This window comes from Balaenoptera acutorostrata, chromosome 15 (genome assembly GCF_949987535.1).
Source record: "Balaenoptera acutorostrata chromosome 15, mBalAcu1.1, whole genome shotgun sequence".
In the NCBI taxonomy this organism is placed as follows: Eukaryota; Metazoa; Chordata; class Mammalia; order Artiodactyla; family Balaenopteridae; genus Balaenoptera; species Balaenoptera acutorostrata.
The window spans coordinates 63,316,657-63,340,840 of NC_080078.1; the positions used below are offsets into that span (position 1 = coordinate 63,316,657).

General features: G+C 38.5%; 1 protein-coding gene across 2 annotated transcripts in view; it reads left to right on the forward strand.

Annotated features, from left to right (window-relative positions):
* The window catches only part of ASXL1 (ASXL transcriptional regulator 1), a 69,263-nt gene that overhangs the window by 23,983 nt on the left and 21,096 nt on the right, over positions 1-24,184 (forward strand). The gene's annotated exons all lie outside the window — the stretch shown is intronic.

Here is a 24,184-nt window from a genome sequence, read left to right on the forward strand (position 1 = left end):
CTTTTAGAGATTGCATTTATAAATTTTAATTTTGCTATATAATGATGTAAAATATTTATGGTTAAATACACAGCACAGTGTTCATTTAATGAATTCTGTCTCCTTTCCAATCTCCTTTACCTGCTTCTTTTCCCTGTGGGTAAGCATTTTATTTAATTTATTTTTTGTTATTTTCCTTCCTTTTCAGAAATATAAACAAATAACGTATTTGTATTTGTATGCTCCTTTTTTAGAATGGCATCGTTACACACTTTTCCCCACTTTATTTTTTTACTTAACAGTATGTCCAGGAGATCACATGGCCATATTATAGAGCTATTCATTGTTCCTCTTGACAGATGTTTAGCACTGTATTTTGTGGATTTACCATTGCCAGTAATAATCAAAGTGTGATCCACAGACTGCTCTCAGTTTGTGAACTATTGTTCCTATCTGTGATGAGCTAAGTACAGAAATTTGGAATGTTTAGAAACTTTTATTGCAATTTGACATTGCCACAACACCTGAGTGTGATTGGTGGACTCATCCCTACTCTAGAACAGTGTATAGATCAGCTTGGGTGTTTTCAGGCTTGCACAGTGAGTCACGTGGACTAGTCCTGTGCAGTGGGACCACATACTGGTCTTTGATGGGTTGGGGGAAAAAACCAAAACTGGTCCTTTAACCCAGACAGATTGAGAAGGAGTGTATCTACTCTGTGTACCCTTTTGGTGTACCTGGCGCCACAGGTTTCAACGTGTGTACTTTTAAAATATTTCTTCAGTTCTAAATATTTTGAGATTTCTATTATGAAATCTTATTTAATTCATGAATTAAAGTGGTTTTTTATAAGTTTCCAAATATATTTATTGTGTTTCCCACCTCCCATTGTATCCATTTTATTAAATCAGTGTCAAAGAAGTGGTATGTGTGTTTTGGATTCTGTTGAGACTTCTGGCTTAATATTATGGTCAGTTTTTTAAGTGTTTAAGCTGTGCTTTAACAGTATATATTTTTTTACTTGTCTATGTTCTGTATTAGTATTCTATCTACTTTCTGTCTCTATGACTTTGACTACTCTAGTACCTCATATAAGTGGAATCATACAGTATTTATCCTTTTGTGACTGGCTTATTTCACTTAGCATAATGTCTTCAGGGTTCATCCATGTTGTAGCGTGACTCGCTTTTAAAATTCCTCTTTTTTACCCTCTGCTGGCTTGGAAGTTATTTATTCTCTTTCCATCATATAGGGTACCTTTACGTTTTTCACCATGAATACTTACAGCCTAAACAATATCTATCTTTCCTCATGAACGATAATTGCATTTTCAAGTGTTTTAATTCTCAGTGTTTCATCTCTCCCATGCTCTTCTCTAGTTCCACCTTACTTTTAGCTCTCTCAAAGACAGGCATTAAAAAATGTTTAAAAGTTAGTATTTATGTTGAGATATTCCAAATTTATTGGTTTACCATTGCTTCTTGCATCCCATTCCTTCATTCTCTGTTTCCTTTCTTTTGTATTAATGTACATCATTTATCTAGCACTTCCAGTTTGGATCTGTAAGTAATAAACTACCTTTCTGTATCTTAAGGCCTCTTTGTTTTTACTCTTAGATGGCGTTTTACTTGTGTAATGATTTGTAGTTAACTGTTATTTTCCCTCATAGGAAGATGTCATTCCCTTGTTTTCTGGCATCCATTGTTGCATTTGAGAAGCCTGGTGTCCGTTGCTAGTTTATAATCATTCTTTTCTTTTGGTTGCTTTTACTACCTTTTGCTTGTCTTTATTGTTCTGCAGTTTTGCTATAGTGTATATTTGAGTAAATTACCCTGGCAATCTGAAAACTCATGTGTTCAATTTTGGTCAGTATGTCTTTGAATATAATCTCTTGCTTCCTCTTCCGTTGTTGATATTTATTGGTATTTCACCATGTTAAAACTTCTCATTCTGTCTTCCATACTTTCCATCGCTATCTTTTTGTGCTACATTCTGAGATTATTTCAGATCAAGAATACAGTTTACTAATTCTTTAGTTTTGACTGAGCATTCAGCTTTATAGTCACATTTTTATTTCTAGATTTTTTACCTGATTCTTTTTGAAATTTGTGTATTCTCATTCTATCCTGTTCTTGTCTTGTGGTTTTTCTTTCTAATTTTCTTTCTGTACATTTTTAAAATAATTATTTAAAAGCCTCTTTATTCTACTTTACTTAGATCTGGAGGCCTGAGTTTGTCTGTTTGTTGTGTCTGCTGAAAATCCTTCCTGTCTTTGAGGGCTCATTTCTTTATATAGTTTTTAATTTTGACTTATAGGTTTAGCATCTGTGGGATTTGTTTTTTTATGTGAGTCAAGTTGTGGAGGTGTCCCTGTAAGAGTTTGGAGCTTCTGCTGAACCTGGCAGGTGTCTGTAGTGTGATTCCTGTGGTTAGGGTACTTTCTTGGCTTGGCGTTCCTGGACTGCTTGGGTACAGTGATTTTTGGAACTCATACTTGTGATAATGGGGTTTCATTTTCTCAGAGGTGACTTTTTCACCTCTTGACTTCTGGCATATGGCATACTTCTTTTTCATGGACTGGAAATGGGAGTTCATATTATTCCTGTGTAGTTCTTTCGCGGCTTTTGGTATTTTATGCATTTGACTCATTTTCAATTTCTTGTCTCTTAGTTTCTTTCAGGCATTAAAACACCTGTCCCAAGCCCTAAGCCCTGTGTCTGGTTTTAGTAGCCCTATGAGTTATTTGGCCTTGTAGCTTGTTTCTAGCATCAGGGAATTTCCCTTTCTTGCTTTTGGGCTTGCCTTTGTGTATGTGTTATATTTTGCACAGTTTTTCTGTGTATTTGGATTGGGAAATGAGTGTTGCTGTGTCAGGCCTGTCTGCCATATTCACTGGAAGATCCGTGACACATTTGCTCACTTGCAGTTACATCCTGTAAAACAGGTGTAACTCAATAAAACATAGAAGTTTCTGGGTTCTGTCAGAATGGTGCTACTAGTGATGCAGCTGTGGTGTCACTGAGATTGTTTCACCTCGCTCACAGAAAGCACTGTGTCAGACTGCAAGGATATATCAGTTGACATCATTAATGGGCTCTTTATAGTTTGATCAGAGTGCTTTTGATTGCCTTGTGTTGTAGCACAGTTCTTTCTCATCAGCCGTTCTTATGGGAAAGAATTGCTGCAGTGGCCCAGTGTTGTTTTCTGAATTTAGGTATATCTTGGGATAGACCTCAACTTTTCTTTTAGTGATCTACTCCATACCACGCGGCATGTGGGATCTTAGTTCCCCGACCAGGGATCGAACCCACGCTCCCTGCAATAGAAGCACGGAGTCTTAACACTGATCTGCAAGGGAAGTCCCTAGTGATCTAATCTCCAGCTATCACAGCTGAATGGGCAGATGCCCAGGTTTCTGTCTGTAATTCAAGAACTCCAGATCTGCACACCCAGAAGGACATTTCCATGCAAAGATTCCACCGGTATCACAGATTCACCTTTCTCTTCATCTCGTGTCCTCTTACTGACATCCCAAGTCATCCTTCCTGTTATGTTTCCTGTTTCTGTCTACACCCTCACTGTCTTCTCAGTAACCCAGACTCAAAACCTGAGTTACTCCTGACTTCTTTTTCTTCTTCTACATGCAGTCAGCTGCTAGATCACGTTACCACTTTCTCATAGTAATCCTGTCTTTTCTCTTACCATGACAGAATCAAGGTATATATTCTAGATCACAGTCTCTCATTATCTCTCCTAATATTCCTCTCTGATCAGTCTGTTTATCTTGTCTTTAGCTCAGACCAAGATCTCACATTCTTATCCTCCTTTCTCATCTTAAACTTTTGGTGAAGTTCCACAAAATGTCCTGTTTGTGGCTGTTTGTGTGTGGTGGGGATATTTTTCCTTTAGGCATATTAGGACATAACTAGGAAAAGAACCAGAAATGTATTTCCCGTTTTTGTTCTGTTTTAAACAAGTTAGTGAGTCATTAGGAAATTGTGTCTGTGGTGGTCAGGGAGTAGGGGAAAGGCTGATCCTAGAGACTGGACTTTTAGTCATTAACTAATAGGATGACTTTGGATAAATTACTTATATTCTTTGAGCCTCAGTTTCATCGTCTATAATATGAGGGTTGGGAACTTCCCTGGTGGCACAGTGGTTAAGAACCCGCCTGCCAATGCAGGGGACACAGCTTCAATTCCTGGTCCGGGAAGATCCCACATGCTGCGGAGCAACTAAGCCTGTGCGCCACAACTACTGAGCCTGCGCTCTAGAGCCCGCGAGCCACAACGACTGAGCCCACGTGCCACAACTACTGAAGCCCGCGTGCCTAGAGCCTGTGCTCCGCAACAAGAGAAGCCACCGCAATGAGAAACCTGTGCAGCGCAACAAAGAGTAGCCCCCGCTCGCCGCAACTAGAGAAAGCCCGCACACAGCAACGAAGGCCCAATGCAGCCAAAAATAAAACAAATAAATGTATAAAAAAATAAAAAATATAATATGAGGGGTTGAATTAGGTGATTATATTATAGTCAGCATTTATTGAGCTCTTAATTTGTTCCAGGAACTGGGCTAACAGTATTTTCATGTGTTGTTACTTTTAAAAAAAACTTTTTATTTGGAAATAATTCTCAACTCACAGAAAAGTTGCAAGGATAAAATAAATAGAACAAAAACATCCTTATTCCATATACCCAGAGTCATCTATTGTTAACATTTAATATTTGTTAGCAATGGAAATATTTGCATCTATGTTCATGAAGTGTATTGGACTGTAGTTTTCTTTTCACGTGAGAGTAGTGCTGTTCTTACAGAATGAATTAGTGCCTTAGTTTGTTTGGGTTGTTATAACAAAATACCACAGACTGGGTAGTTTATAAACAACAGAAATTTATTTCTCACCGTTTCAGAAGCTAGAAGACCAGGGTGCCAGCATGGTAGGGTGAGGGCCCTCTTCTGAGTTGCAGACTTCTTCTTTTTTTCTTTTTTTTTTTTTCTTTTTGGCCATGCCACACAGCTTGCGGGATCTTAGTTCTCCAACCAGGGATTGAACCTGTGCCCCACTGCACTGGAAGCACAGAGTCTTAACCACTGGGAAATACCCCGAGCTGCAGAGTTCTTATTGTACCCTCACATGGTTGAAAGGGCTAGGGAGCTCTGTGGGATCTCTTTTATAAGAGTGCTAACCCCATTCATGAGGCCACTAATAATCCACCTCATGACCTAATCACCACTCAAAGTCCCACCTTCTGACACTATCACGTTGGGCATAAGGATTCCAGCGTTTGAATTTGGAAGGGGGTGCGGGGGACACATTCAGACTATAGCAGTTGGGAACTATCTTTTCCTTTTAGATTTTTCTGAAAGAGTTTTTATAGAATTGGTATTATTTCTTCTTTAAATAGAATTCACCTATGGAGCCATCTGAACTTGGAGATTTTTAATTATAAATTCAATTTCTTCTGTAGATACAGAGCTGTTAAGGTTATCTGTTTCTTCCTGGGTGAGTTTTAGTAGTTTGTGTCCATTTCATCCAAATTGTCAAAATTATTTTCATAAGGATATTCATAATATTTCTTTATTATCCTTTTAATATTTGTAGAATCTGTAATAATGTCACTGATCTCTTCCTGATATTGGTAATTTGTGTTTTCTGTCTTAACCTTATTAGTCTGGCTGGTGTTTCATCAGTTTTAGTAATTATCTCAAAAATCAGGTTTTGGTTTCTTTGACTCTGTTGTTTTTCTGTTTTCTGTTTCTTCAATCTCTGCTCTTGTTTTTATTATTTTCTTTCTTACACTTGATTTGGGTTTAATTTGCTCCCTTCTCCTTCCCATTTTTCTCATGAGGGAAGCTGAGGTATTTATTTGAGACCTTTCCTCTTTTCTAAGTTAAGCATTTAATCTATACAACAAAATTGGATGTTTTTGTTTTTATTCAGTTCAAAATATCTTTCTAATTTTTCTGTTGCTTCTTTAAATTTTTGGTTATTTGGAAGTTGATATTTAGTTTCTGTATATTTGGGGAATATCCAGAGATCTTTCTGTTTTTGATTTTTAATGTAATTCTGTTATGATAAGAGAAATACCTTATATGATTTGAACCCTTTTAAATTTATTGAGGCTTGTTTTTTGGCCCAGAATACAGTCTGTCTGGGTAAATGTTCCATGTGTACTTGAAAACAGTGTGTATTCTGCTGTTGTGAGGTGGTGTGTTCTGTAAATGTTGACTAGCTTGTTGGTGGATAGCATTTTTCAAATCTACATATATTCTTACTGATTTTCTATCAACTTTTTCTAGCAGTTATAACTATAGGGAGGGGATGTTGAAATCTCTAATTGTGGATTTGTGTGTTTCTTTTAGTTTTATCAGTTTTTACTTCATGTATTTAAAAATTCACTTTAAAAGGTACAGAAACATTTAGGTTTCTCTTGATAACTGACTCCTCTGTCATTTTGAAATGATCATCTTTATCCCTGCTAATGTTCTTTGCCCCAGAATCTACTTTATCTCATAATAATATAGCCAGTCCTGCTTTCTTTTGATTAGTATTTGCACAGTATATATTTTTTCCTTTTTTTTTTATAGTTAGACAATAATTTATTGTAGAACAAATAATACAGTTAGAAAACCAGAAACTATTTGGATATAAAAAGTTATACCACTTAAAAGTTTTTTTGGAGAGGTAATAGGAATAATTAAATACATATATTTTGTTTGTTTCTCTTTTTTTTTAATTGGAGTATGGTTGCTTTACAATATTGTGTTAGTTTATACTGTACAGCAAAGTGAATCAGCTATACATATACATATGTCCCCTCTTTTTTGAATTTCCTTCTCATTTAGGTCACCACAGAGCATTGATTAGAGTTCCCTGTGCTATACAGTAGGTTCTCATTAGTTATCTATTTTATACATAGTATCAATAGTGTATATATTGTCAATCCCAATCTCTCAATTCATCCCATCCCTCCCTTCCCCCTTGGTATCCATATGTTTGTTCTCTACATCTGTGTCTCTATTTCTGCTTTGTAAAGAAGATGATCTACACCATTTTTTTTAGATTCTACGTATATGAGTTAATGTGTGATATTTGTTTTTCTCTTTCTGACTTACTTCACTCTGTGACAGTCTCTAGGTCCATACATGTCTCTACATATGACCCAATTTTGTTCTTTTTTATGGCTGAGTAATATTCCATTGTATATATGTACCACATCTTCTTTATCCATTCCTCTGTTCATGGACATATAGGTTGCTTCCGTGTCCTGGCTATTTTAAATAGTGCTGCAGTGAACGTTGGGGTGCATGTGTCTTTTTGAATTATGGTTTTCTCTGGGTATATGCCCAGTAGTGGGTCGCTGGGTCAGACGGTAGTTCTATTTTTAGATTTTTAAGGAATCTCCATACTGTTCTCCATAGTGGCTGTATCAATTTACATTCCCACCAACAATGCATGAGAGTTCCCTTTTCTCCACACCCTCTCCAACATTTATTGTTTGTAGATTTTTTGATGATGGCCATTTTGACCGGTGTGAGGTGATACCTCATTGTAGTTTTCATTTGCATTTCTCTAATAATTAGTGATGTGGAGCATCTTTCCATGTGTTTGTTGGCCATCTTTATGTCTTCTTTGGAGAAATGTCTATTTAGGTCTTCTGCCCATTTTTTGGATTGGGTTGTTTGCTTTTTTGATATTGAGCTGCATGAGCTGTTTGTATATTTTGGAGATTAATCCTTTGTCAGTTGCTTTGTTTGCAAATATTTTCTCCCATTCTGAGGGTTGTCTTTTGGTCTTGTTTATGGTTTCCTTTGCTGTGCAAAAGCTTTTAAGTTTCATTAGGTCCCATTTGTTTATTTTTGTTTTTATTCTTATTACTCTAGGAGGTCGGTCAAAAAAGATCTTGCTGTGATTTATGTCAAAAAGTGTTCTGCCTATGTTTTCCTCTAAGAGTTTTATAGTGTCTGGCCTTACATTTAGGTCTTTAATCCATTTTGAGTTTATTTTTGTGTATGGTGTTAGGGAGTGTTTTGATTTCATTCTTTTACATGTTTTCCTGGCACCACTTATTGAAGAGGCTATCTTTGCTCCACTGTATATTCTGATCTCCGCTGTCATAGATTCGGTGAGAAAGGAGGTGCGTGGGTTTATCTCTGGTTTTCTATCCTGTTCCATTGATCTGTATTTCTGTTTTTGTGCCAGTACCATACTATCTTGATTACTGTAGCTTTGTGGTATGGTCTGAAGTCAGGGAGCCTGATTCCGCTAGCTCCATTTTTGTTCCTCAAGATTGCTTTGGCTGTTCGGGGTCTTTTGTGTCTCCATACAGATTTTAAGATTTTTTGTTCTAGTTCTGTGAAAAATGCCATTGGTGATTTGATAGGGATTGCATTGACTCTGTAGATTACTTTGGGTAGTATAGCCTGTGTCTTTGTATTTCAGGTGGGTATTTTGGTTTGTTTGTTTTTGCAGGCATCATATAATTGTGTCTTGCTTTTATCCAGTTTGTTATTCTCTGCCCTTTTGTTGGGGTGTGTAGACCATTTACATTTAGTGTGATTACTGACATTAGAGTTTAAATCTACCATCTTGTTAGTTGTTTTCTGTTTGTCCCATCTATTCTTGGTTCCTTTTTTTCTTCTTTTTCTGCCTTCTTTTCATTACGAATTTTAAAAATATATATTTTAAATTCCCCTTTGTCTCTTAGTTGAACTTTTTAAAAAAAAATTTATTTATTTTTGGCTGCATTGGGTCTTTGTTGCTGCACGTGGGCTCTCTCTAGTTGCGGCGAATGGGGGCTGCTCTTCGTTGTGGTGTGCGGGCTTCTCGTTGCAGAGCATGGGCTCTAGGCTCGCAGGATTCAGTAGTTGTGGCTCGAGGGCTCTAGAGCGCAGGCTCAGTAGCTGTGGCACATGGGCTTAGTTGCTCCGAGGCATGTGGGATCTTCCCGGATCAAGGATCGAACCTGTGTCCCCTGCTTTGGCAGGCGGATTCTTAACCACTGTACCACCAGGGAAGTCCCTGAACTTTTAAATTTTGTTTTAGTGGTTACATTAGTACTTACTGTATAGATATTTAACATCACAGTTTGCCTTCAAGTAGTATTATTACCACTTTACCTGTATTTAAGAACCTTATAGCAGTATACTTTCACTCACCACCACCCCCCAGTCTTTGTGCTGCTGTTGTCATACACTTCACTTCCACAGATGTTATAAACTCCACAGTACATTGGTATTCTTTTTCATTTAAAAAGTCTTTTTGAGAATCTTTTTGAGAGATTTAAAAAATAAGAAAAAGTCTTATTTTTACCTACATGTTTTCCATGTCTAGTACTCTTCATTGTCTATCTGGTATTATTTTCATTCTGCCAGAATGACTTTCGTTAATATTTCTTGTAGTGCTGGTCTGCTGGTGATGGTATTTTAAAGCATTTGTGTGTCTGAAAAATTATTTCTCCTTCTTTCCTAAAGGATATTTTCACTTGGTACAGAATTCTAGGTTGATAATTTTTTTCTTTCTGTACTTTAAAGATCTTGCTCCACTGTTTCTGGCTTGTATTATTCTTGATCAGATGTCTGCTGTTACTGTAATCTTTGTTCCTAAGTAAGTCATGTATCTTTTCTCCTCCTTTTTGTTAATTTTAAGATTTCTGTTTTTTATTTCATTTTTTTTCTGACTGTGTGGTGCAGCTAGCGGGGATCTTAGTTCTCTGACCAGGGCTTGAACCCGGGCCCACAGCAGTGAAAGCATGGAGTCCTAACCACTGGACCACCAGGGAATTCCCAAGATTTTCTTTTCATCACTGCTTTTCAGCAGTTTCATTATGATGTGCCTTAATGTGGTTTGTTTCATGTTTCTTGTTGCCTGAGTTTTGTTATGTTTCTCGGATCAAATTTGATAAATATTCTGCCATCATTTCTTCAAATATTTTTCTCTTACATCTCCCCTCCCCCTTTCGGGACTATAATTACATATATGTTTGGCCACTTGAGGTTGTTCCAAAACTTATTGATGTGCTATTCATATTTTTTCCAGTCTTTTTACTTTTCTTTGTTCTGGGTAGTTTCTGTTGGTACATCTTCATGGTCACTGATCTTTTTTTCTGTAGTGTTAGGTCTCTTTGGGTGTTGTTTATGTCTTACATGTCTCTGCTTAATGTGCTCAGCGTTCAACACATGAAATACAGTTATACAGGCATACCTTGCGCTTTGCTTTATTGTCCTTTGCAGAAGTTGCTTTTCTTTTTTTTAAACAAATTGAAGGTTTATGACAACCCTGCATCAAGCAAGTCTGTTGGCATCATTTTTCCAACAGCATTTGCTCACATCATGTCTCTGTGTCACATTTTGGTAATTCTCACAATATTTTAAACTTTCTCATTGCTGTTATTATATTTGTTGTAGTGATCAGTGATCTTTGATATCACTATTTTAATTGTTTTGGGGTGCCATGAACTGTGCCCATATAAGACAGCAAACTTAATTGATAAGTGTTGTGTGTGTTCTACTGTTCCACTGACTAGCTGTTCCCCCATCTCTTTCCTTCTCCTTGGGTCTCCCTATTCCCTGAGACATTACAATATTGAAATTAGGCCAGTTAGTAATCCTGCAATGGCCTCTAAGTGTTCAAGTGAAAGAAAGAGTCTCATGTTTCTCATTTTAAGTCAAAAGCTAAAAATGATTAAGCTTAGTGAGAAAGGCACGTCAAAGCCCAAGATAGCCCAAAAACTAGACCTCTTGTGCCAAATAATTAGCCAAGTTGTGAATGTAAAAGAAAAGTTCTTGAAGGAATTTGAAATTGCTACCTCAGTGAACACAAGAATGATAAGAAAGCAAAACAGCCTATTGCTGATGTGAAGAAAGTCTGAGTGGTCTGGATAGAAGATCAGACTAGCCGCAACTTTCCTTTAAGCCAAAGCCTTAGCCAGAGCAAAGCCCAACTCTCTGTAATTCTGTGAAGGCTGAGAGAGGTGAGGAAGCTGCAGAAGAGAAGTCTGAAGCTAGCAGAGGTTGGTTGATGATGTTTAAGAAGAGAAGCCCATCTCTGTAACATAACAGTGCAAGGTAAAGCAGCAAGTGCTGATGTAGAACCTGTAGCAAGTTATCCAGAAGATCTAGCTAAGATAAGTAATGAAGGTGGCTACACTAAACAACAGATTTTCAGTGTAGACAGAACAACCTTTGATTGGAAGAGGACGCCAACTAGGACTTACATAGCTAGAAAGGAAAAGTCAAAACCCAGCTTCAAAGGACAAGCTCTCTTGTTAGGGGCTAATGCAGCTAGTGATTTTAAGTTGAAACCAGTGCTCATTTATCATTCCAAAAATCCTGGGACCCTAAAAACTTATGCTAAATCTACTCTGCCTGTGCTCTAGAAATGGAACAACAAAGCCTGGATGACAGCACATCTGTTTATAACATGGTTTACTGAATACTTTAAATCCACTGTTGAGACCTACTGCTCAGAAAAAAAGATTCCTTTCAAAATATTACTGCTTATTGACAATGCACCTGGTCACCCAAGAGGTCTGATGGAGTTGTAGAACATGATTAGTGTTTTCATGCCCGCTAACCCAACATCCATTCTGTAGCCATGGATGAAGGAGTCATTTCAACTTTCAAATCTTATTATTTAAGGATTACATTTTATAAGGCTATAGCTGCCATAGATAGTTACTCCCCTAATGGATCCTGGCAAAGTAAGTTGCAAACGTTCTGGAAAGGACCCACCATTCTAGATGCCATCAAGAACATTCGTGATTCATGGGAAGAGGTCAAAATATCGACATTAACAGGAGTTTGGAAGAAGTTGATTCCAACCCTCATGAATGAGTTTGAAGGGTTCAAGATTCTAGAGGAGGAAGTAACTGCAGACGTGGTGGAAATAGCAAGACAGAATTACAAGTGGAGCCTGAAGATGGGACTGACTTGCTTCAGTCTCATGATAAAAGTGGAACAGATGAAGAGTTGCTTCTTGTGGATGAACAGAGAAAGTGGTTTCTTGAGGTGGAGTCTACTCCCGGAAAAGATGCCGTGAGGATTGTTAAATGACAACAAAGGATTCAGAATATTACATAAACTTCGTTGATAAAGCAGTGGCAGGGTTTGAGAGGATCGACTCCAGTTTTGAAAGAAGTTCTACTGTGGGTAAAATGCTGTCAAATAGCATTACCTGCTATGGAGAAATTATTCATGAAAGAGTCATTCGATGTGGCATATTTTATTTTATTGTCTTATTTTAAGAAATTGCAACGGCCACCCCAGTCTTCAGCAGCCACCATCCTGACCCGTCAGTAGCCATCAGCATTGAGGTGAGACCCTCCACCAGCAAAAAGATCATGACTCGATGAAGGCTTAGGTGATGGTTAGCATTTTTTAGCAGTAAAGCTTTTTAATTTTTATTTATTTATTTTTTAACAATTTTCTTAAATTAATTATTTTTGGCTGAGCCGGGTCTTCACTGCTGTGTGCGGGCCCTCTCTAGTGGCAGCAAGCGGGGGCCACTCCCCGCTGCGGTGCGTGAGCCTCTCACCACAATGGCCCCCTCCCATTGTGGAGCATGGGCTCCAGGCGTGCGGGCCTCAGCAGTTGTCGCATGCGGGCTCAGCAGTTGTGGCTTGCGGGCTCCAGACTGCAGGCTCAGCAGCTGTGGCACATGGGCTCAGTTGCTCTGAGGCATGCGGGATCCTCCTGGACCGGGGATCGAACCCATGTCCCCCTGCATTGGTAGGCGGATTGTTAACCACTGTGCCACAAGGGAAGTCCAATAAAGCTTTTTTAAATTAAGGTATGCACATTGTTTTTTTAGATATAATGCTATCATGCACTTAATAGACTACAGTGTAGTGTAAACATAACTTACATGCATTGGGAAACCAAAAACTTGGTGTGATTTGCTTTATTGTGATAATCACTTTATTGCAGTGGTCTGGAACTGAACCCAAACTCACAGTATCTCCAAGGTTTGCTTGTAATAACTTTTTGTAGAGTCTTCAGTAGTCCTACCATTTGTCATTTTTGGGTCTGTTTCTATTTATTTTTCTTGTCATTATGGGTTAAATTTCTCTGGTTTGCATTCTTAATAATTTTTTTATTAGATACCAGACGTGAATTTAACTTTGGGTCCTGGATATTTTTGTATTCATGTTAATATATATTTTTAAGTTTTATTTATTTTTGGCTGCATTGGGTCTTCGTTGATGCGCACAGGCTTTCTCTAGTTGTGGTGAGTGGGGACTACTCTTCCTTGCGGTGCACGGGCTTCTCATTGCGGTGGATTCTCTTGTTGTGAAACATGGGCTCTAGGTGCACGGGCTTCAGTAGTTGTGACTCATGGGCTCTAGAGCACAGGCTCAGTAGTTGTGGCGCATGGGCTTAGTTGCTCTGCGGCATGTGGAATCTTCCTGGACCAGGTCTCAAACCCGTGACCCCTGCATTGGCAGGTGGATTCTTAATCACTGCTCCACCAGGGTAGTCCCCATGTTAATATTTTTGAGCTTTGTTCTGAAATGCAGGTAAAGTTACTTGGAAATGTATCCTTTTGGGTCTTGCTTTTAAGCTGTGTTAGGTGGAGTTTATCCTTCCTGTGTTTATTTTTATAAAGATACACAGATAAATGTTTTCTGATTTCCTTTTCTTTCTTTTACAAAAATAGCCTATACGTGTTCTTTTCATTCATTCTTCCTTCATGCTCATAACTGTCTTTTTCCTTACAGTTCTAATATTCTTACTCAGGCAGTAATTACCCCTGGCCTAACTATTGCATTCGTCTCTTAATTAGTGCTCTAGTTTTCAGACCCTTACCATCTCTAATGTGGTGTTCCAGTTGCTGTCGGAATGATTCTAAAGTACAACTCTGATAATGCCACTGCACTGCTTTTCAGTGCCTACAGCAGTGGGATTCACATTTTTTTAAATTATTTCCCCAATGGTAATAAAAAAAATATACTGAGTTCACATCCTCACTGTGTGTATGTATATATTTGTTTATTTATATATCATATATATGTACTATTAGACGTAAGCATATGTTCTTTTATAATATGTCCATTGTGAAATACACCCTAAAACAAATTTTAAAGTATTTTAAAATTACACTATATTTTGAAAATAAATAGTTAACATTACAGTGAAATTATTAAATGGCAGAAGGTATGTTTCAACTAGTCTTATCTCATTTTGAATGTTTGGGCTAACATCTTTTTGGGCATGATTTGCTCATTGTTGACTTTATCGTGTATCATACCTGATGAAGAGTTTCTATACTTGCTATAAAATTGTCAGCTCTTCTGTTTTCTTAGTGTCCCTTGTACTTGCATTAATAGTATTACCTCAAAACTGCCTTTTCCTTATGGTAATGTTAGTAAGCCTGGTTAAAATTAGATAGTAAAGTCTGTTAATCTGCCTAACTATGCATATGAAACATGCTGAAAAGAATTACAGAATACTGAATATGATGTAGGAGTGATGTAGGAATTGAGAAAGGGCAGCTGTGTCATTCCATATACTACATGGGTAAAGCTTAATTTCTTGTTCTGTCTTTGGATTAAAAATATGTGTGGGGAATTCCCTGGTGGTCCAGTGGTTAGGACTCTGTGCTTTCACTGTTGAGGGCATGGGTTCAGTCCCTGTTTGGGGAACTAGGATCCCACAAGCTGCGTGGTGTGGCCAAAAAAGATGTTAAAAATATGTGTGTATGTACATTTTATTTTGGCAATTACTGGCCCCATCGATAGACACATCTCTGCCTAATCCTTGAGCACCTCCTGATTATTCTGTATGGTTAAATATTTTAGCATTTTGTATCAGTTAGCTTTGCTGTGTAACAAATCATCCCCAAATGTGGTGCTTTAACTCAGTTCCTTGGGAGAATTGGTTGAATGGGCTGTGTTTCTGGTTTGGTCTGGTTCAGATTATCCGATTATCTGGGCTTGGTCTTTCATGTATCCATGGTCAGCTGGAGGGATGGCTGGAGACTGGATATGTTAGGCAGAATTCTAAAATGATCCTAGGGGGCTTCCCTGGTGGCGCAGTGGTTGAGAATCTGCCTGCTAATGCAGGGGACACGGGTTCGAGCCCTGGTCTGGGAAGATCCCACATGCTGTGGAGCAACTAGGCCCGTGAGCCACAACTACTGAGCCTGCGCATCTGGAGCCTGTGCTCCGCAACAAGAGAGGCCACGATAGTGAGAGGCCCGTGCACCGCGATGAAGAGTGGCCCCCACTTGCTGCAACTAGAGAAAGCCCTAGCACAGAAACGAAGACCCAACATAGCAATCAATCAATTAATCAATCAATCAATCAATAAATCTTAAAAAAAAATAAAGAATAAAATGATCCTAGGACTTCTCTGGTGGTCCAGTGGTTAAGTCTCTGTGCTTCCACTGCAGGGGGAGCGGGTTCGAGCCCTGGTGGGGGAACTAAGATCCTGCATGCTGCACGGCATGGCAAAAAAAAAAAAGATCCTAATAATTCATGCCTTTCTATAATCTCTTTCTTGGGCATGGGAGTGAGATTTGCAATTGGCTTCTGACCAATAGGATATGGCAGAGGTGAAGAGAGTTTACAGATGTATTTAAGATCTCTAGTCAGTTACCTCAAAGAACTATTATCTTGAGTTGGCCTGACCCAATCAGGGAAGCCCTTTAGAAGAGGACCTGGAGGTCAGAGATGGGAGAAGTAAGCTGCTGTATTGTGAGAGGACCACATGGCAAGAACTGCAGAGGTCCCTAGGAGCTGAGTGAAAGATCCAGATGACAGCCAGCAAGAAGGTGACCTTAACTCTACACCACAAGAAATTTTCTGCCAATAACCACATGATCTTGGAAAAGGACACTGAGCTCCAGAAAAGAAAGCAGCTTGGTTGACACCTTGATTTGAAAATTATGAGCCCCTGAGCAGAGAACCCAGCTAAACCATGCCCAGATTCCTCACCCCTGAAAATTGAGATAATAAATGTGTGTTGTTTTAAACTACTAAGTTTGTGAAAGTTTGTTACACAACAGTAGAAAACTAATATACGTGATGTCTAGGATGGCCTTAGTATAATTTTATCTTTTCCAGAATGGAATAGAATCATACAAAAAGCCTTTTTTTTTTTTTTTTTTAAATCATTTATTTATTTATTTATTTATGGCTGTGTTGGGTCTTCGTTTCTGTGCGAGGGCTTTCTCTAGTTGCGGCAAGTGGGGGCCACTCTTCATCGCGGTGCGCGAGCCTCTCACCATCGCGGCCTCTCTTGTTGCGGAGCACAGGCTCCAGACGCGCAGGCTCAGTAGTTGTGGCACACGGGCTTAGTTGCTCCGCGGCATGTGGGATCTTCCCAGACCAGGGCTTGACCCCGTGTCCCCTGCATTGGTAGGCAGATTCTCGACCACTGCGCCACCAGGGAAGCCCCAAAAAGCCTTTTGAGATTGGCTTTAACATAACATCTGAGGTTTATCGAAGTTGTTATGTATATCAACACTTCCATTTTACTGTTTGATAGTATTCCACTTTATGGACATATCATAGGTTGTTTAGTCTTTTTTTTTTTTTAATTTGTTTGGACTTTATCGTTTTTTTTAAAATTAATTAATTAATTAATTTATGGCTGTGTTGGGTCTTTGTTTCTGTGCGAGGGCTTTCTCTAGTTGTGGCAAGCGGGGGCCGCTCTTCATCGCAATGTGCGGGCCTCTCACTATCGTGGCCTCTCTTGTTGCGGAGCACAGGCTCCAGACGTGCAGGCTCAGTAATTCTGGCTCACGGGCCCAGTTACTCCGTGGCATGTGGGATCTTCCCAGACCAGGGCTCGAACCCGTGTCCCCTGCATTGGCAGGCAGATTCTCAACCACTGCGCCACCAGGGAAGCCCTGTTTAGTCATTCTTATACTGAAGAACATTTGGATTCTTACCAGTTTGGGGCTGTTACAAATACAACTACTGTGAAAATTTGCATGCAGGTTGCAGTGTGAAAACATTTTTATTTCTTTGGGATAAATCTATGAGTGGAATTGCCGGGTCATATGGTGTGTGTGTGTGTGTGTGTGTGTGTGTGTGTGTGTGTGTGTGTGTGTGTGTGTGTGTGTGTGTGTGTGTGTGTGTGTTTTCACTGTTCTCATCAGTTTATTTTATTATTATTTTTTAATTGGAGTATAATTGCTTTTTACAATGTTGTGTTAGTTTCTGCTGTACAATGGAGTGAATCAGCTATATGTATACGTACCTCTTCTCATCTTGGACCTCCCCTGCCCCATCCCACCCATCTAGGTCATCACAGAGCACTGAGCTGAGCTCCCTGTGCTGCTATATATGTGTTTAACTCTATAGGAAACTGCCACACTGTTTTCCAGATTGATAGTACCATTTTTTGTTCTCACTAGCAATGTATGTGTGAGTTGTTCTGCTTTCTCATTAGCACTTGATATTGTTGGTATTTTTCCTTTTATCCATTCATAGTAGAATCTCATATGGCCTTTGATTTGCATTTCCCTTATGGCTAATTATGTTGAATATCTTCCCTTATGTTCCATCTGAATATCTTTTTTTTGGTGCAGTTTATGTTCATGTCTTTTGTCCAATTTCTAATTGGATTGTTTTCTTATTGTTGACTGTAAAGTGTTCTAGCTAGAAGTTATTTATTGGATATGTGACTTGCAAATATTTTCTCCCAGTGTGTGGCTTATCTTTTCATGTTTTTAGGAGTGTCTTTTACAGAGGAAAGGATTTGAATCTTGATGAAGTCTAATATCAGTTTTGAAAATTTATAGATTTGTTTTTGTGTTTGTGTGCATCATGTCTTAAGAGCTATTTGCCTAACTCTAGGTGATAGAAAATTTTTTCCTTATATTTTCTTCTAAAAGTTTTATATTTTACATTTAGGTCTACAACTTATTTTGAGTTAATTTTTTAATTAGGTGTAAGGTTATGTTAAGGTTTTTTTTTTTTGCCTCTCGATGGCCAGTTGTTCCAACACCATTTAAATTGCTTTTACACCTCTGTAAAAAATCAGTTGGCCATATTTTTAAAAGGTTCTGCTTTTGGTCTCTCTTCCATTAATCTATACGGCTTTTCCTCTGTCAGTACCATGTTATCTTGATTACTGTTGTATGCCCATATGACAAGTTGTAAAATTAGGTGATGTGCTTCCTCCAACTTTATTCTTTTTCAGAATTGTTTTACCTATTATAGTATCTTTGCCTTTCCATATAGAACTGTCTTAACTATATCTGCAAAATACTTTGTTGAGATTTTAGTAGTAAATACATTAAACCAATAGATCAGTTTGGGGAGAATAGACATCTTAACTATGTTGAGTCTTCCAGTTTATGGATGGTATGACTTTTCATTTACTTAGATTGTTTTTGGTATTTTCATCAGCAGTTTTTGGTTTTTAGCATACAGAGTCTATACATGTTTTGTTAGATCTATACCTTAATATTTAATTTTTGGAGAAGCTATTGTAAATGGAATTGTGTTTTTACCTTTGGTTTCTAATTGTTGATTGCTAGCATATAGATAGTACTGATTTTTTTTTTTTTATGTTGACCTCTGTCCTGTGAATGTGATAAACTTACTTGTTCTAGGAGTTTTTCCTTTAGATTACTTGGGATTTTCTATGTAGATTATCATGTTATCCGTGAATAGGACCAATTTCATATATTCTTTCTGTTGTGTGTGCCTTTTATTTCCTTTTCTTGACTGATTTCACTGGCTAGGATTTCAGGTGTTGTGTTGAATAGGACATCCTTGCCATTTTCTCAATCTTAGTGGGAAAGCATTCAGTCTTTTACCATTAGTATGATGTTAGCTATAGATATTTTGTAGGTGCTCTGCATTGAGTTGAGGAAGTTCTATTCCTGGTTTGCTGGAAGTTTTTATCATGAATGTGTATTGAATTTTGCCAAAAATTATCCAGCTTTAATAAATACATGGTTGCTTTTTTTATACGTATCTCATTGTTTTAATTGATATTTCTCGTGATAAATGATGATGAGTACCTTCTCATGTACTTATTGGCCATTTGTATCATCTTCGTATGTGAATTGTCTATTAAAGTGTTTTGCCCATTTAAAAAATAATTTATTTTTATTTTTTAACAGTGATAAACGTTCAGAAAAGTCTTAAATACAATGCAAAAAAGACCTCTTTTCCTGAACCATTTTAGGGCCTTGTTACAATACCTTAGTACTTTAGTGTATATGTGTTACAATTAAGGACATCTGCTACATTTCCATGATACATGTATCAAAGTCAGAAAATTACATTGAGTCATTTTTGCCATCTAATCTTCCGATTCCATTTAAGTTTTGTTAATTGTCCCTGTAATATCCTTTATGCCTAAAGGATCTGGTTCAGAATTACATGTTGTGGGGCTTCCCTGGTGGTCCAGTGGTTAAGACTCTGTGCTTCCAATGCAGGAGGCGTGGGTTCGATCCCTGGTGGGGGAACTAAGAGCCCACATGATGTGCGATGCGGCCAAGAAAGAAAAAAAAAAAAAAAAGCAGAATTACATGTTGTATGTAGTTGGTATACGGAGTTGGTCTCCTTCAGTCTACAACAGTTCTACAACATCTTTCCTTGACTTTCATGACCTTGACTCTTTTGAAGATTATTTCATAGTTATTTCATAAAATGTTGTTCATTTTGGGTTTTCTTAGGTTTTCTCATGATTCGATTCAAGTTATGCATCTGGGTCAGGTATTATCAGAGAAGTGATGCTTCTTAGTGCATCTTGTCAGTTGGCTCATTATTTCTACTTGTCCTATTACTAATGATGTCTGCTTTTATCACTTGGTTAAGGAGCATCTGCCAGACTTCATCACTGTAAAACTCCTCTTTTTCCTCCTTTAAATAACTATTTTGTGGGAGGGGCTTTTAAGCTCTGTGATATCCCATTCTTCTAAATTTTGGTTTGTTTATATCGGTATGAAATCATGGTTTTCTATTTTATTCAGTGTGTTATAATCTGTTATTATTACTTATTTAGATGTTCAAATTGCCCCTGATTTGGCTGGTGGGAATTTTGTCAGTATGGCTTCTGTGTCCCTTTGACATATTCTCATCATTCCTGGAGTGCTGTCTTCTTTCTGGTAAAAGATGATCTAGGCTCACTGTGTACTTTCCCTGCCTTAGCCCTTATTATTAGCATTTCTCCACAGAGCCCTGGTTCTTTTAATGTGTAGTGGCATTTAGAAGCCAAGATCTAGGTTTTAGAGATGCTTGCTGTTATTGGGGTGTTGCTGATCCCAGTTCCTCTCAGTGAGAAGCAGCTAAGGAATATTTGAGTGTATTTACATACATATGCATATATGCACTTATATACATATATGCCCTTACATCTATATTTATGTGTAGTTTTATCTAAATATATTGAAAACCATACGTTTACACTAATAACACAAATTCTAATGCAAGCCCAGAGGGTTCATTCTAATTTTCTGCCTTTCCATATTTAAAAAAATTTTTTTTAATATTTAAAAAAATATATCTATTTATTTATTTTTGGCTGCGTTGGGTCTTCGTTGCTGCACACAGGGTTTCTCTAGTTCCAGCAAGCGGGGGCTACTCTTTGTTGTGGTGTGCAGGCTTCTCATTGTGGTGGCTTCTCTTGTTGCAGAGCACAGGCTCTAGGCGAGCGGGCTTCAGTAGTTGTGGCTCGCAGGCTCTAGAGCGCAAGCTCAGTAGTTGTGGCGCATGGGCTTAGTTGCTCCACAGCATGTGGGAATCTTCCCGGACCAGGGCTCGAACTCGTGTCCCCTGCATTGGCAGGCGGATTCTTAACCACTGCGCCACCAGGGAAGTCCTCCATATTATTTTTAGCATTTATTTATTTTTATTTATTTTGGCTGCACTGGGTCTTAGTTGTCATACGAGGGATCTTCGTTGAGGCATGCAGGATTTTTAGTTGTGGCGTGAGGACTTCTTAGTTGCAGCATGTGAGCTGCTAGTTGCGTCATGCATGCGGGATCTAGTTTCCCGACTGGGTATCGAACCCGGGCTCCCTGCATTGGGAACACAGAGTCTTACCCACTGGACCACCAGGGAAGTCCCTTCCTTTCCATATTTGTAACTCACTTCTCCAGCAGTAAGAAATCCAACTCCTATTTTTCCTGTTATCTCTATATATCTAGTATATCTTTTAATATATTTACTTGTTTAATTTTCCCACTCTCTTATATAACTAATCTCTCCCATCAGTGTTGCTGCCTTTCCCTCATGAAGATGCCCTCTTGACGCCTCTTGAATTCCAACACCCTCTGCTAGGTTGGCCCCCATGGATGATGGCCTCACCTGCTCAGACTCTGATCCCCTACACCAGGCTGCCGTCTCACATAAGCGCCCTCCTCACCCAACTTGGGCTTTGATACTCTGCCCCTTGTCATTCCTTGTTTGGGAATTTCACCCTTTTTTAGCTCTCATTCCCACACCATGCTGCCCTCAAATGTGAATACCTTCTGTTCCCCACTCAGGCTCTAACATCCTACTCTTGGCCACTGGGGCTCCTTTCCCTACATTGCTCGTACACACACCTAATGGGAGGAAGAAAATAACAGCCCTTCCCCTTTTATTTTTAAATTGAAGTATAGTCATTTTGGTTTCCATTTGTAGATTTTTTAAAAAATATACCCTGGATACAAGTCCTTTGTCAGATATATGTATTGCAGGTATTTTTACCAATCTGTAGGCTGCCTTTTCATTTTTTTTTTTTTTTAAGATCTTTCTTTTTTTTTTGACCGTGCCACGTGGCTTTCGGGATCTTAGTTCCCCGACCAGGGATCAAACCCAGGGCCACAGCAGTGAAAGCACCAAGTCCTAACCACTGGACTGCCAGGGAAGTCCCGCCTTTTCATTTTTATTAAGCTTTGATTAGAAATTTTCAATTTTGAGTAAGTCCATTTTAAAAATTTGATGAAAGTATATAGTTAGTGTTTTTAGAAATCTTTCCTTTCCAAAGAATGTTTTATTACATTTTCTTCTATAGAAGCTGTATATATTTGGCTCTTATGTTTAGGTTTGGCTCCCTACTTTATCTACTTTGTATCTAGTTATTTGCTCAGGTCTAGAATAAACATTTAATACTTTCAGAATTGCCAACCTATTCTCCTATGAAAAATCTAACTAGAGCTTAATATTTGTTTATAGTTCATTTATTTCTTTAGCCCAAGTGTACATAGTTTAAATACTACATTTAAGAATTGCTACTTGGGGCTTCCCTGGTGGCGCAGTGGTTAAGAATCCGCCTGCCAATGCAGGGGACACGGGTTCGATCCCTCGTCCGGGAAGATCCCACATGCCGCAGAGCAACTAAGCGCATGCGCCACAACTACTGAGCCTGCGCTCTAGGGCCTGCGAGCCACAACTACTGAAGCCTGCGCATCTAGAGCCCGTGCTCCACAAGAGAAGCCACCTCAATGAGGAGCCTGCGCACCGCAACGAAGACCCAACACAGCCAAAAAATAATAAATAAGTAAATAAAATAAAATAAATTAATTTTTTAAAAAAAGGGCTACTTGAGGGACTTCCCTGGTGGTCCAGTGGCTAAGACTCCGTGCTCTCAATGCAGGGGACCCAGGTTCGATCCCTGCTCAGGGAACTAGATCCTGCACACATGCCGCAACTAAGAGTTCGCATGCTACAACTAAGACCCAGTGCAGCCAAATAAATAAATAAATATTTTAAAAAGGAAAGGAAAAAAAATGGAGTTGCTACTTGGGTTAGATCCACCCCTGCCCCCCTTTCAGTGTGGTTGTGTTATTTGAATACATAAAGCAAAAAATTTTTAAAGTATCACAGTATATTTTCTCTTTTCAAGGCTGTAGGAAAACAGGCATGTCATACTTTGCTGTTAGGAACACAAATCAGAACAACTTTTTTTTCAGGGGAATTTGGCTGTTAACAAAATTACATTTACATCTACCTTTTGACCCATCATTTTCACTTCAAGAATTTGTTCTGAAGATGCACCTTCAATAATATAAAAGTACAGATTCACAAGGTTATTCAAGGCAGTGGCATTTCTATTTGTAAAATATTAAAAAGACATCTAAATACCGGCATGTGGGGAGGTAATTGCATAAATAAAGTTCGGTGTGTCTGCATCATGAAGTATTATGCAGCTGAGAAGAGAATGAGGAAGAATATCTATAAAATGAAAGAGTCATTTCCAGGATGCTTTTTTTTTTGGCTGCGCCTCACGGCATGTAGGATCTTAGTTCTACCTGAGATCAAACCTGCACCCCCTGCATTGGAAGCGTGGAGTCTTAACCTCTGAACTGCTGGGGAAGTCCCAGGATACATTGTTAAGTGAAAAAAGTGTTTTGCACTTTGCTATATATAGCATGACATTTTTTTGTCTAAGGATGAAGGGGAAATTAGGTGAATATATTATCATTTGTGTAAAAAGAAACACAAGAGAAATAAGCTGGAAACTAATGAGATTGGTTACCTAACCAGGGGATGGGTAGGAATGGATTGGAAAGCTGCGGAGTTGGGGGAGGAAGAAAGGGATAAAGGGGGGCAGTGTCGATTCTCTGAGTGTAACCCTTTAGATAATTGTGACTTTTATAACCATGTTATAGTTCATTTACTTCAAAAGTAAAATGATAAAGATGAGGAATAAAAAACAACATAGATTACAAAGAGAAAAGATGAAGCCTAATGCTACTACTAGCTATAAAAGTCCTCTTGATATGGTCAGACACAATGGTTTTGTTCTTCTTTCTAAAGGTGGTCCTATTGCTGTCCTTATTCCTGTTCCCAGTATGGACTGTTTATCGGGTGGGCAAACATCCTGGTTTGCCCAGGATTGAGGAATTTCCTGGGGTGCAGGACTTTCAGTGCTAAAATGAGGAAAGTCCCAGACATACCTGGGGCAAGTTGGTTACCCTGTCTGACATGCTTATAGCTGTTTTCCTGGGAGTTCCTTTCATTCTCACCTTAGGAATTCTCATCACCTTTCTCCTGTGTTATAACCTCTCTTTCCTATACCTCATGCAGGTGTTGTTTTTGTTGTTTATTTATGTAACACATTCTCCAGTTGCTGCCTGAGAACAGGTGCATAGGAGGTAAATTATTTGAGACCTTACATGTCTTTGTTCTGTGTTCCATACTGGATTATGGGTTTGACTTAGAATTCCAGAAGATGTTATCCTGTTACATTCTCTAAAACTGATCTTGAGACGCGTGATGCCATTCTGACTTCTTTGTCATGTAATGTGTTCTCT